This window comes from Sus scrofa, chromosome 4 (assembly GCF_054392235.1).
Source record: "Sus scrofa isolate SSC_HxYL_T2T_F1_AM1 chromosome 4, Sscrofa_HxYL_maternal_Yorkshire_Landrace_v2.0, whole genome shotgun sequence".
NCBI lineage: Eukaryota > Metazoa > Chordata > Mammalia > Artiodactyla > Suidae > Sus > Sus scrofa.
Window position 1 is genome coordinate 78859558 of NC_139386.1, and position 12816 is coordinate 78872373.

At 39.2% G+C, this 12816-nt stretch overlaps 1 long non-coding RNA gene across 15 annotated transcripts in view; it reads left to right on the forward strand.

Annotated features, from left to right (window-relative positions):
• LOC102166303 (uncharacterized) overlaps positions 1 to 12816 on the forward strand; it is a 169310-nt gene that overhangs the window by 83803 nt on the left and 72691 nt on the right. For all 15 annotated transcript variants that reach the window (XR_014843794.1, XR_014843797.1, XR_014843800.1 and 12 more), the window contains one exon: positions 4929 to 5043. This is a non-coding gene — a long non-coding RNA (uncharacterized LOC102166303). The remainder of the gene's footprint in view (positions 1 to 4928; positions 5044 to 12816) is intronic.

Here is a 12816-nt window from a genome sequence, read left to right on the forward strand (position 1 = left end):
ACGTTCAAGCTGTAACTCCTCTTTCTATCTCCTGCCCTTTTGACAAATTACTATCACACTGTATAAACCATTGCCCAACTGCCGAGCCAACCCTTGGGTGGTGCATGTGCCTGGCCCAGATCTTTCAATAAAGAAAATATATGATAGGCAGAAAAGCACATAAAAACATCCTCAACATTATTTAATCTTTAGGAACATGCAAATTAAAACCACAGAGATGTAGCAGCAAAATAATGCAGCCCCGTTGGAAGAAGAGTTTGGTCACTTCTTATAAAATTAAACAGGTGTTTACCATATGACTTGGTAATCCTACTCTTTGGTACCTACTGAGGAGAAATATTCATGTTAAAACCTATATATGAAGGCTTATACCGGCTTTATTTATCACCCCCTCAAACTGTAAACAACCCAAATGTCCTTGAGCTGGTCAATGGATAACCAAGTTGAAGTATCCCTAAGCAATGAATACTACTCAGGAATGTATGACCTGCTGGTAAAGGTGAAATCTTAGGCATGGAGAACAGCTCAGTAGCTACTGGAGAGAGTGAAACTACAGCGAAGCAGCAAGAGGGAATTTTTTTAATATCCTGGAACTGTTCACATCTTATGATGCTGGTTACCCAAATTTATGCGTTTGTCAAAACTCATAAAACAGTACACCTCAAAGGGTGAATTTTACTGTAAATTCTATAAATTCAGTAATTTTTAAATAAGTCATTCAAGTGATGTAGCAACCAAATGCAACATGTGGTCTTCGTTTGGATTCTGATTTGAAATTAACCTGGAAAGAGAGATTTTTCAAAATTTCTGGGGTAACATAAATGGAGGCCATGTTAGATGGTAGCAAGGATTTACTCCTTTTGTTAGGGTAATAGAGGCACTGGGGTTGAGTGAAAAAAATGTCCATAGGTTTGAGATGCTCACCGTTGTATGACACAGCTATTGTATCATTCTATTTGGGGTATGTCTAAAATTTTTCAGAAATTTCTAGGAGTTCCCATTGTGGCTCAGCGGGTTAAGAACCTGACATAGTGTCCATGAGGATGCTGGTTTGATCCCTGCCTTGCTCAGTGAGTTAAGAATCTGGGCATTATCACAAGCTGCAACGTAGGTTGCAGATGTGCCTCAGATCTGGTGTTGCTGTGGCTGTGGTGTAGGCCTTGGCTGCAGCTCTGATTCAGCCCCTACCCTGGGAACCTCCACTTATTGCAGGTGTGGCCATAAAAAGTAAAAAAAAAAAAATTTAAGTAATCAAAATAAAAACACTGCTGTGTGTCAAACACAGGCAAATATTTAAACCCACTTCTGAATTATGCTGAAGTCCACACTCTTTATCACTATGCTATAGAGCTATCCTGTGATGCTGTGTATTGTCTTATTTGTTCCAGTCTTTCTATTTCCATATTTAAAAAGTATGTGAATAATCTAAGAGTGACTACCGACATTACTCAGGTGACATGAAAATACCTGGCCACGTGAGTTACTTTAATATGCTGTCTTCTTCAGTGAAAGCTATTTTTTCCCTCAAAGTATGCCATTGAACCTGCCACTGGAACTTTTAAATAATGCAAAGTTGTCAGAAATTTAGAACACTTACTTTTCCTAAAAACCCCAGAAATTTTTTCATATTCCCCTTCTGTTGCTGGGTCTTAGGTAAAAATCTTTTCAAAAATATTTTAGTGGCGAGTTCCCACTGTGGCTCACACAGTAAAGAGCCCAACATAGTGTCTGTGAGGATGCAGGTTCAATCCCTGATCTCGCTCAGTGGGTTAAAGATCTGGCATTTCTGCGAGCTGCAGCTAGGTCGCAGATGCAGCTTGGATCTGGTGTTGCTGTGGCTGTGGTGTAGGCTGGCATTCAACCCCTAGACTGGGAACGTCCATATGCCATAGGTGCAGCTGTAAAAAGAAGAATAAAATATTTCAGTGGAGTAGAGTAGATACTTTGAAAATAATGAAAGGCATTAAGTCATCTGAGAATGGAACCCACAGGCCGGGGTGGAGGGGACTGGGGGAGACTTCCAGCGCCCTTCTTGTGGTGTTCCCACTGCCATGCCCTGGGCTGAGTCAGAGAGCAGTTTTGCACACTGTACTCTCTGGTCATTGCGCCGCCAAGAGCAATATGTGCTGGACCCTCTTCAAGGTGAATCCAGAAGCTTGTCACAGCAGGACTGCAGAGAAGCCATCTGGACTCACAGCAGAGTAACCGTCTGTAGGCACCTTCCAGGTCCTCTTTGCTGCTTAGCCATGAAGATGAAATGTGGCCCAGGAAATACTGCAGTAGGACGAGCACAAAATAATCTTATAATGGCCTTCTCCTTTGTAGGAGAATGATTCTTTCCCTGTATGCAATGTATGGTATATATGTATGTACATGTGTGTATATACACATATATGTATGTATGTATGTTTATATATAATGATGGATGTATGTATACTTTATATATAAAATATTTTATACATATATACATCATGTATATAAACATACATATACATATATGTGTGTATAGTTATATGAACACAGATTGCACTCTCCATCAATCTAGGCCAATTAAAATTTAAACATCTACTGAACATTTGCTATGTACCAAGCACTGTTTTAGCACTTTGAATGTATGAACTCATTTCATCCTCACAAAAGCCCCATGACACGGTGCTATAGTCATACCTATTTCACAGCTGAAGCTGGCTGCTTCTCAGCGAGATACACTGGGCTTCAAGTGCCATTCAGAATTGCATATGGGAGTTTAAACTTGTATCACTGAGCATTGCTCTGCAGAAAAAATGAATTTCAATGTATAAAGCAAAATCCTACCTGTTCTAGAAGTAAATTTTAAACTCTTGGACACAGACATGTAGTATGTCCTGGTGTGGTGAACACTTGTTTTGTCCCCATTCCAGCCTCCTCCTTCATGTGTGCCTGGGGAAAATGACCCCAGCTTGGGCTAAAACACCGGCATCTGATTTCCTCCGTATTCTTCTCCAGGACTTCCCGTAACCACGGGCAGTAGAAAGAGGGAGCCGCTCCCAGTTAGGGAAAGAAGATGGGACGTAGGAGCCAGAGGCAGCCTTGTTTTGCCATATGATGGGACTTAATGTCCTTTGGGAGAAAAAAATGAAGTCAGCACCCCCTGGTGTGAGAGAGATACAGAGGTCTAGCTGTTATCAAGACTCTTGTTTTCCAGCTATTCTTGAAGACCAGGCATGTGGCTACCCTGTCCTTGATTTAATTGTTCGTCCCTCTCTTTAATCACGTGGCATGTCCCCAAAGAGTCTCTTTAGCAAATTCTCCTCTTTTTGCCAAACTACATTTTTTTTCCTGTCACTGGGTATAAGCAGTAAACAGTAACATTGTCACCAATCTTCACTTCTCCCCTTGAATAAAATAATTATCCATCTCTACCCTTTGCCGTGTGGGCTGTCCTCTCCTGGTGGGATTGTATACCTCTGTCCCATTGACTTTGGGCTTGACCATGTGACCCACGTGGGCCAGATGTAAATCGAGAAGGGACAGAGTCTTTCTTCACCACTTCTCTTGAGTTTCTGCTCTCCACTGTGTGAACAACATGTATCAAGTAGAGGCCACTTCCCTAGCCTGGCTCCAGCATAAGCAGACATGGAGAACTGATCTCATCCACCCGCTGCCTGCAACACAGCCTCAGACTCACAGAGCGGTGGTTTATTATTCACCCGAGTGAATAATAAACCTTTGTGTAAGTCTCTCAGATTTTAAGGTTAAGTGACATTATTACAGCAAGAACTGACTGATAGGGTACCATTATAGCCTTGATCGGTTTGCACCATGTCAAATGCTTTTTATACACCTCAAGTCTTTGAAAATAGGACTATGACTGTCCCCCATTTTGCAGTTGGGGAAACTGAGTCTTAGAGTGTATCAGCAATTTTCCCAAGGCGACTAAAAGACATAGGAATCAAGTACAGCTGACTCCACAGCCTGTGCTCTGAAAGATTTTTATACTGCTTCAAGCAGTGTCACCTTTTCCCAGTCTGTATACACAGCATATTTAGTTCCTGTATGTGGGGAAATATATGACCTGACTTATGATATATCTAAATTGGTATACTTTATTATAAGATTCTAACAAGTGACTATATTATACACATATGCAATCATATATATGCATCCATATAAGGTTATGCTATTTTAAATAGTTATAATTAGCTTTAAGAAATTCTGAAGAGTAAAATACTTAAAATACTGAGGAAATCAAGTGGGCAATTTTTATTTGGAATATTATTTTCTTGCTCCCCTTTTCAAATGGACTTAGTATAGGCTTTTATTATCAGAAAGTTCTCCAAGCACATTTAAAATGTTATGCAATTTGGAGTTCTCATTGTGGCTCAGTGGTTAACGAACCCGACTAGCGTCCGTGAGGATGCCTGTTCTATCCCTGGCCTCCCTTAGTGGGTTGAGGATCTGGCATTGCCATGAGCTGTGGTGTAGGTCGCAGATGCGGCTCAGATCCTGCATTGCTGTGGCTGTGGTGTAGGCTGGGTGGCTACAGCTCCAATTTGACTCCTAGCCTGGGAACCTCCATTTGCCATGGGTGTGGCCCTAAAAGACAAAAAGACAAAAAAAAATTTATGCAATTTACAAAATAAAATTAATATGTTTTTACCCTAAATTATGTAAAAATTATATCTGTAAAAGACTGAATAACTGCAACAAATTATGTCAACAGAGAAGGTTTTATGGCAGTTAACAGGTGGCTTTAAAAAAGATTGATGATTCAGTAGTATTCCTAACTATTATTTTTGAAAGAGTTTTAGACAATTTAACAAGCATTTTCAAAGGTAATTGTTACTGTTGTTATTTTTAGAAACATGGCAGTCTTAAGTACCAGTTTGTTCTGCTATCTACGTATTTGCCTAATTTCTGCAAATGATGATATTTATCTGTCCTCACAGGAGCTGTCCTTTGGCAGCCTGCTGGGATTTCCTTCAAGAGGAGGAGAGGAAGGGAAGCACTTGTCCAGGATAAAGCCTAGCTCCCTATATATCCGTTCCTCTATGTGGACGAAATGTAAGTGCACCATATCAAAAAGCTTTATATTGTGCTGATGGAAGGGTGGAATTCTGAGACTGTGTTTAGAATCCTCTCCTCTTAAAATCTTGTCCCCAAAGTATCAGGTCTTTTCAGAGTATCTCATGCGATTGCCAGAGGTGCTCCACTCAAACCTTCTCTTCCTCTAGATCAGTGTTTTTAATGTGTGTTTTGACTTCCTGTTGATTGAGTTGTTAACTTTTGGCCGCTTGTCAGGTTCTTTGATCCATTGGGATAAAGTCTTCACTGTGTGTTAGGGAAGGGTCAGGACTTGGTGATAAAACGCAACAGACAAGGATCTGAAAGGCTCTTCTCAGAGGATGGAAATGTTGGAGTTGGGAGTTCTTATTCATTCATTCTGTCTGTCTGTCTGTCTATCTATATCTATCTGTCTGTCTATTATCTGTCTTTGCAGCCAGTGGATCAGATGGATCTGGGAAAGGCATTCTTCTCAGATGGGTCTCTGCACAATCGGTGGAACTTGGTATGGTCTTTCATCCAACTTTAGCCAAGCGTCAGACAGTGGAAACTGGTGCAGACATGATTGCACAGTCTCTGTCTGGGCTACAGAAATGAGACTGCGATTTGATTAAGGACTGGAGGAACCGAGTTGCAACCACAAATGCAAACAGTAGCAGGTGAAAGATATTAGCAAAGCATGCATGAATTTGAATGAGATATAGTTGGGAGATGGAACTTAAGCATTAATACAAAGCCTCCTTATTCTTCCTGGCATCACTATTTGGGCCACTTAAGGGCTGTGCCAACTTTACTCAATGGAGCTCTTTAGGATCACACACAATTTTCAGTTCAAATAACAGAATGAGCACTTGTAATTTTCCATTTTCATGGGCACCTATAGAGTGTATTTGGATTCTTCTTTTAGCTGAAGTGAGTTTCATATCTCTGTTATCTGTTTCATAAGATATGTCATTTAATTACTACTTAGATTTGGGTTTTAGAGAAAATTAAAAGATTTTGAAAAGATTCTTTTCATTGTCAGTAACATGTTGAAACTATATTGAACATATATATTGAGAAATATGTTGAACATATATTTTAAATGGCAGATTTCCCACAGATTTAGCTATAGGCTTGTTTTCCCCAAACAAAGGAAAATGTTATTATTGTTATACTCAAGCCCTGGCATTTTATCTTAAAAGAAACCAAAAACATTCTGTGTTTGCTCCTTTAGTCTGGAGCCCATTAAACACTTTTTCTAGTGTTTTCTAGAAGATTTTGTTTGAATCCATGTTTATATCTAACTAAGCTGGGGTCTCACATGTTATGAGTCTTTTACTGACAATATCAGGCTTCAGGAAAAGTGATTACTCATCAAATACTCAGAACAGCTTAACTGGAGCTGACATAGAAAATATGCAAGGGAACTAGTTAGAGTACAGACAAGCTCATGCCTGTTCTATTAATGGGTGACATTTTAAACAATAGAGCTGTCAGACCCTACTGAGAATAAAGGGGCTTAATCATAGCAGGAATTAGTACACACGACAGGTGATTATGTGTTGGACACATGCCAGGACCAGCTGTGATGCTTCACATTATTTGTGATCTCAGTAATTGCAGGTTTGGGAAAAAAAGTTATTGGGGATTGGAGAACCCAAGGTTGGAGGGAGAAGTAAATAAAAACCATATACAACCCAGGTATTTCCACAATAAAGGTCCCTGCAAATGGGAACAGTTCAACCCACATTATAAATTTAAGTCCATCCTCTTTCTCTCCAGTTCAACAACATAGCATTGTAATCATGTCTTCCCCCCACCCCCCTTTTTCCAAATCTAATTATGGTGGCTACTTGCAAATAAAATAAGCCTGCTATCATCTACTTACTAATCTGAGATGAGAATTCCTTCTAAAATTCTTTAGGCGATATCTAAAGCCACTCAAGAAAACATGGGACCCAGTGGAAAAGGCATTTTCTCTTGAGGAAGGTTCTGCTATTTAGCTATATGATAAATATTTGATTGCTTTCTGTTGGGGTTTATAAAAAGAGATAATTCTTTAACTCTGAAACCATTTGTGGAAAATGATCCAGTTGGAACCAGTGATTTGGAGAATTCCAGACGTGAGAGGCTGGAAAGCAAAGCAGACACATGGAAAAAAGACAAGTAAAAAGTTTTACAAGATCAGGAAGCAAAGTTCTGGTTTCACATCCTAGTTAACCTAGAACGACGAGGGAGGCAGGAGGTAAAAAGAGGCTTTGTTTTAGCTGTTGAACTTTGGTCTAATTTGTTGATTGCTTTTCAATGGAAATAATACCTCAAGTCTTTCTATTTTCTTTATACCCTTGTGGTTGTTACTACAAAAGGCAATCCTGGCTCCATAGCTTTCTTTTACATGTTTCTTTTTTGGTACATTTTAAATTTAATGATAATTTCAAACTTTCAAACAGGTTGCAAGAATAGTGTTAGGAACTCTTATCCTGTTACTCAATTCACCAGTTTGTTTACATTTTATCCTATTTGATTTATCATTCTCTCGCTATGTGTTTATTTATATCTGCATATTTTTCTCAGTCTTTGGTAATGTGAAGACATTGAGTCCTTTTGCTCCTAAATATTTCAAAATGTATTTCCCCAGAACAGGGATCTTATCCTACATAACCATGATCCAATTGTAAAAAATATGGAAATATCAATTTAACATTGATACACTACTCTTTATCTGATCCAGAGACAAAAATTGTCCATCATCCCAATAATTCCTTTACAGCTAATTTTATTTTCTCATGCAGCGTGTAAGCCAGGATTACAAATACTTGTTGTCCTGCTAATGTAGACTCTTTTATTCCAAAACAATCCCTCAGCCTTTTAACGATCTTTATGGATATTGCCATTTTAATGGGAAACAGATGTTATTTTAGAGAACCTTCTTCTTTTGGAGTTTGGCTGTTTCTCCTTGATTAGATTCTGATTGTATATATTGTCAGACATACCGCAGAAGCGATGTTCTCTCTCTCTGAGTGTGTTATATCAAGAGGCATGTACATTTGGTTTTTCCCAATATTGATGTGTATTGACATTGATCCTTTAATTGAGATGATAAGGTCCCTGAAGAGATACTTGCAGACTAGCCTGTAAATATTCTGTTCCTCAACAGCCTTTGTTTTAATCATCAGTTTTAGCATCCTTGGAGGATTTTCTAGCTACACTATTTTTTTTACATTTGTTAGTTGGCATTCTACCACAAAGACAATCGTTCTTATCTTCCCGCTTATTAATATTTATTTATGTTACTATAGACACATAGATTCTTACTTTCTTCATTATTTATTTATTTATTTATTTTTTTTTAGGGCTGCACCTGCAGTGTGTGGAAGTTCCCAGGCTAGGGGTGTAATTGGAGCTGCAGCTGCCGGCCTACGCCACAGTCACAGCAATGTGGGATCCTTAACCCACTGAGCGAGGCCTGTTCTAGAAATTCTGTGAATTAAACCACATAGTAGGTCCTCTTTTGTGTCGAGCTTCTTTCATTCATAATTTTTGTGAGATTCATCCATGTCGTCATCTGTCAGTAGTTCGTTCCTTTTTTTCGTTATTAGTATCACATCGTATGACACACCACAAAAACTGCTTGTCGATGCTTGTGTTGATGAGCACTGGCAGTGTTTCCAGGTTGGGGCTATTACTAGCAAATGGTTAGGAGCCTTCTGGGACAGATAAAAAGTTTTTCCTCTGAGTAACACCTGGGAATGAAATGTCTAGTTGATAGGGTAGATAAACATTTAACTTAGTAATAAGCTGCTAAATCTTTCTCCAAAAGGGGTTACAGGAATACTTCAAAGATATCATGTGTTCCATTCCAGACACCTGCAATAAAGAGACTATCAAAACAAAGCAATTCACATGATTTTTTGTTTTCTCAGCACATATAAAATTATGTTTACATAATAGTCTGTTGAATATGCAGTATTATTGTGTCTAAAAAAATCCAATGTACATACCTTAATGTAAAAATACTTTGTTGCATGACTTCCCTGGGGGCTCAGAGGGTTAAGGATCTGGTATTGCCACTACTATGGCGTGGGTTCAATCCCTGGCCTGGGAACTCCTTCATGCCATGCGTGCAGCGAAAAAAATACTTCATTGCTAAAAAATGCTAACCAACATCTGAGCCTTAGCAAGTCATAATGTTTTTATGGGTGAAGGGTTTTGCCTTGATGTTGATGGATGCTGACTGCTCAGGGTGGTGGTTGCTGAAGGTTGGGGTAACCGGCAATTTTTAAAAATAAGACAATAAAAAATTTTGCTGCATTTGATCAACTCTTCCTCTCAAGAACGATTTCTCTATAGCTGTTTGATAGCATTTTACATACAGAAGACCTTTCAAAATTGGAGTCAACCTTCTCAAACCCTGCTGCTAATTTATCAATTAAGTTTATGTAATGTTCTAAATCATGGTTGTCATTTCAACTATCTTCTCAGTGTCTTTAGCAGGAATAGATTCCATCTCAAGAAACACCTTTCTTTGCTGATCCATAAGAAGCAACTCCATAAGAAGCAACATCCATTAAATTTTGCCATGAGGAGTTCCCGTCGTGGCGCAGTGGTTAACGAATCCGACTAGGAACCATGAGGTTGCGGGTTCGATCCCTGCCCTTGCTCAGTAGGTTAACGATCCAGCGTTGCCGTGAGCTGTGGTGTGAGTTGCAGACGCGGCTCGGATCCCGAGTTGCTGTGGCTCTGGCATAGGCTGGCAGCTACAGCTCCGATTAGACCCCTAGCCTGGGAACCTCCATATGCCGAGGGAGCGGCCCAAGAAATAGCAAAAAGACAAAACAAAAACAAAACAACACAAAACAAACAAAAAAACAACAACAAAAAAAATTTTGCCATGAGATTACTGCAATCCAGTCACATCTTCAAGGCTCCACTTTAGTTCTGTTTTTCCTGTAGTTTCCACCACATCTGCAGTTACTTCTTCCACTCTTCCACTTTGAAGTCTTGAGCACTTCAAAGTCATCCCTGAGGATTGGAATCAATTTCTTCCAGACTCCTGCTAATGTCGATATTTTGACGTCTTCTTATGCATCATGAATGTTCTTAATGCCATCCAGAATAATGAATCCTTTTGAGAAGGTTTTCAACTTACTTTGTCCAGATCCAGCAGAGGCATCACTATCTGTGGCTGTTATAGCCTTACAAAATATTTCTTAAATCATAAGACTTTGAAAGTCAAAATTAATCCTTGATCCATGGGCTGCAGAATTGATAATTGCATTAGCAGACATGAAAACACCATTAATCTCATTGTCCATCTCCAGCAGTGCTATTGTGTGACCAGTGCATTGTCAACGAGCACTAATATATTTAAAGGGATCTTTTTTTTTAAGTATTAGGTCTCAACTGTGGGCTTAAAATATTTAGCAAACCATGTTGTAAACAGAAGTGCTGTCATGCAGGCTTTTTTGGGCTCAATTTATAGACCACAGGCGGAGTGATTTAGCATAATTCTTAAGGACCCCAAGATTTTCAGGACAGTTAATGAGCATTGGTTTCAACTTAAAGTCACCGGCTGCATTGCCCATAACAAGAGAGTCAGTCTGTCCTTTGAGGCTTCGAGACCAGGCAGTGACTTCTCCCCTCTAGCTGGGAAAGCCCTGGATGGTATCTTCTTCCACTGTAAGGCTGCTTTATCTACAGTGAAAATCTGCTGTAGAGTGTGGCCGCCTTTGTGAATATCTTAGTCCCTCTCCTGGATAACTTCCTGCAGCCTCTATATCAGCACTTGCTGCTTCACTTTGCACTTTGATGCTACAGAGACAGCGTCTTTCCTTAAACCTCATGAATCAATGTATTGCTGATCATATAAGAATGGGTTTATTCCATCAGGCTATTTATCAAGCCTGTATCAAGACTTTGTATAGCAACTCTTGAAACCTGGTAGTAGAAGTCTTCCAAATATTTTTTCCTTCTTTCTCCCCCTTTTTAGGGCACCTGGGCATCTGGTGCCTGCCCTCTGTCCATAGCACTCACACATCCATCTGCTTTTCTTTGCTTTCTCTCTCTCTCTCTCTCTCTCTTTTTTTTTTTTTTTTTTTTTTTTTGCTATTTCTTGGGCCGCTCCCGCGGCATATGGAGGTTCCCAGGCTAGGGGTCGAATCGGAGCTGTAGCCACTAGCCTATGCCAGAGCCACAGCAACGCAAGATCCAAGCCGTGTCTGCAACCTACACCACAGCTCACGGCAACGCTGGATCGTTAACCCACTGAGCAAGCGCAGGGACCGAACCCGCAACCTCATGGTTCCTAGTCGGATTTGTTAACCACTGCGCCACGATGGGAACTCCTTTTTTTTTTTTTTTTTTTTTTTTTTTTTTTTGTCTTTTTTAGGGCCGCACCTGCAGCATATGGAAGTTCCCAGGCTAGGGGTTGAAATGGAGCTGCCGCCACAGCCATGGGAACACCAGATTGGAGCTGTATCTGCAACCTATACCACAGCTCATGGCAATGCCAAATCCGTAATCCACTGAGTGGGGCCAGGGATCAAACCTGACAATAGTCAGGTTCTTAACCCATTGAGCCATGACGGAAACTCTCTCTCTCTCTCTTTTTTTTTTTTTTTTTCCTTTTTAAAAGATTATTTGGTCCTGAGCATTTCCATATAAATTTTGGAGTCAGCTTGTAATTATTTACCAAAAATATCTTTCTGGGATTTTAACTGAGATTGCATTGACTCTAAGATCAATTTTTGGAGAAATGATATTTTAACAATATTGACTCATTTAATCTGTGAGTATGGATTTGTTTATTTTCCCATTGAATTCTGTCGGAGGTGTTTTGTATATTTTTAAACTCTTCAACTATTGTACAAACTGGATAATCATTATGTATTTCTGGTGAATTAAGCTTTTATCTTGATGAACTGTCCCTCTAAGTCTGTGGTAATAACCCTTGTATTGACGTCATTTTCCTCCTCCTACTGCTGCAGCTGCTCAGGTCACTCTACATGGTATTTCACTCCATCCTTTTACTTACGACTTCTTCATGCCTTTATATTTCAGGTGGAGCTCTCAGAGATGGCTTTTTAAATTCATGCTGATACTTTCTGCTTCTCATTGGGAGTGTTTCATTCTTTTGTATTGAATGATTATTGATATGCTTGGATTTAGGATCATACATTTTATTATTCTTTTGTCTTTGTCCCTTCAGCTTTACATTCATTTATTTCACCTTTTCTGCATTCATTTGCTTTATTTAATACTTTTTAATGTTTCAGTATAATTCCCCTATTGGCTTTGTAGCGATGCCTCTTTGTAGTGTGTATGTGTGTGTGTGTGTGTGTGTGTTTGCTCTAGGGACTACAATATAGATCACAGCGTACTTAGTGCCAATATCGCGTCCCTTCATGTAAAATGTAAAAACCACACAGCAGTTTAACACAATTTATGACCCGATTCTACATGCTGTTGTTACTTGTGTCTTATATCAAATACATTACAAATGCCACAATTTGGCATTATTTCTCTTTTATTTTTGTTTTAAACATGCACATGCTTTTATTTTTTTTTATTTATTTATTTTTTGCACATGCTTTTAAACATGGTGAGAAAAGCAAAAAATACATGGAGAGATAGGCATATACATGCACAAAAAAGCAAGAGTCTTATATATGCACCCACTTCAAATATTTTTCTCTTCCTGTAGATCCTATGGTGTCATTTTCACCTTCAAAGTGAAAAATTTCTATTAGTATTTCTTATAGTGCTGGTTTGCTGGTGGAAATTTCTCAACTT